The sequence below is a fragment of the Nothoprocta perdicaria genome, unplaced genomic scaffold (assembly GCF_003342845.1).
Source record: "Nothoprocta perdicaria isolate Ctin4 unplaced genomic scaffold, notPer1 scaffold_625, whole genome shotgun sequence".
NCBI classification, from domain to species: domain Eukaryota; kingdom Metazoa; phylum Chordata; class Aves; order Tinamiformes; family Tinamidae; genus Nothoprocta; species Nothoprocta perdicaria.
Genome location: NW_020455894.1, coordinates 43,138 through 45,277, shown reverse-complemented (window position 1 = coordinate 45,277; position 2,140 = coordinate 43,138).

The window sequence follows — 2,140 nt, the reverse complement described above, 5'->3', positions numbered from 1 at the left end:
GTCACAGACTATTTTCCACTGATCTCCATCTCTGATCTCCACATGCCCTGAGCAGGGGCTGCTTCCTCCAGCCAGCTGAACAAATCCTGCAGAAAAKAAAACCAAAAACAACAGCAATAAAAACAACAATGATAGGGAGTTGTCACAGGCTTCTGGCAGTTGCATACCATGGCAGCCTCATCCAAAGGGCCTCATTAATGTCAAGTAGCAGGTATCAGTAAATYTTAATGACTCAAACCCTTCAACACCCCCTGCATCTCCTCTCACACCGACACAGTGTTCRGGAGCTTGTCTTGATCACAGACCCATAGCCACAGGCACTGCTCAGGGAAATGCTGCTGCCTCATTGCCTGGCACAGGCATCATCTGAGGGTGGGCTGGCCCCCAGAACCSTGGAGGGGTCTGTGCACCCTGTGGTGGGCTCAGCTGGGCCTTTCCYCAGGGACASRAATAGCTGCATCTGGGCAGTGAGAGCAGCCATGTCAGGGCCTGAATTGGTACCCACACACTGCTCCTTCAGGGCACAGCACCATTAGTCCCCTGATCCCAGACCTGACCCCAGACSTGGGGAACTGGATGACTCCTTACCTGAACAAACAACTCCGATGTCCTCATCATGACTGCAGTCATGTTCACCCCAACCGTCATGTGTGCACTCAGACAACACAGCCTCATTGCCTTGACAGTCTACAGAGTCCAGCCAAATGGGGCCAGATCCTGGCCCAAAATATCCATTCTGGATGACAGATCCRCAGTCCAGMTGCTTACAAACTACAGCASCATCTTTCACATCCCAGTCATCATCACACACGGTCCCCCACTGGCCCTGGTGTTCCACCTCCACTCTCCCAGCACAGTGGCCTTCTCCATCCTCCAGCCTCACCTTYGCTGCACCTTCAAACACAGACATGGGGCCAGTTAGGAGAGTGCAGAGCCCCAGCACTGTGACTGTGTAGGGTCCTAGGGCTGAGTCTCAGGCTRTGGGGTGTGCGCCCTCTCCCCTCTACGCTCTTGGGATGCCCAGGAACCCAGTTCGTTTACCCCAACCCACYATGGMCACCACCTAAATTCACCTACCATCTGCAAGGCTCTAGGGGTACCCAGGGAGCATTGAGATGATCCCCAGTTTCTGTCTCAACCTTCATTCACTCCTCATTATGGGGAAGAGCTTMGTCCCTGCCCTTGGCCAGGACCCTTGCATAGGACACCTCTATAGCAGKGTGAGCAAAGGCACCCTGGTCTCCTTCTCTCTGCAGGGCAAAACTGCCCCTCCACAGGYCAGGTAATCCTGACCCCGGGGCAGTGAACATCACAGAACCCTCCTGGGAACCCCAGGCTTGGCTGTGTCCAGGGATCAGTGAGCATTGCAGTTACCAGATGACTCCCAGGTGTGTGATGGTCTACTACTACCCACTACCTCTGTGGCTTCAGGGCCACAGCGCTGGGGGAACAGAGTATCCCTAACGGATGACAAGGATGAGGTGGCTACAAGCACACCCAAGCACCAAATGCCAGAAGTACAGGAGCTCTAAAAGCACAAAGACCCTTCTCTCACTCATAGGGGCACAGGGACTTGACTTGAGYACTTACCACCCTTCTCTCACTGCTCTATGGGAACATCCAACATTTCCAAAGGGATCCAAATGACCCCACTACTGCCCATTGCCCCATGTGCATGGGTTACTTACCCCAGCACAGCTGCACCCCGACGAGCAGCCACAGTACCCAAGAGATGTGAAGTTCCTCKGTCTCCATCCGCAGCCTCCTGCCCTKAVGGCACTGCCCTGCTGCACACTGTTTCTGCCACAAATCCTAGGGACTTGTGCAGGACAACAAAGATGGGAGGCCAATTTATATTTGCTGGTGCTGGCCCTGCTCTTGGATGAGCCAATCGAAGCAGCAAGCACCTTTTTAGACGTTATCGGGGGTTATCTCCCTTCTGTCACAACCCAGCCCTCCAATGAACTTCTYGAGCGCCGTTCATGACCATATATGCGGCACAGCTCCACTGCGGATGTCATGCCTCGGGGCATCACCATGGGGTCCATCCTAGTGGGACAGGGCAGATCATGGAGGGAAATGAGTCTTTCACACTTTGTATTCATCTCAGGAACTTTGGGAATGTCACACACTGTGTTTG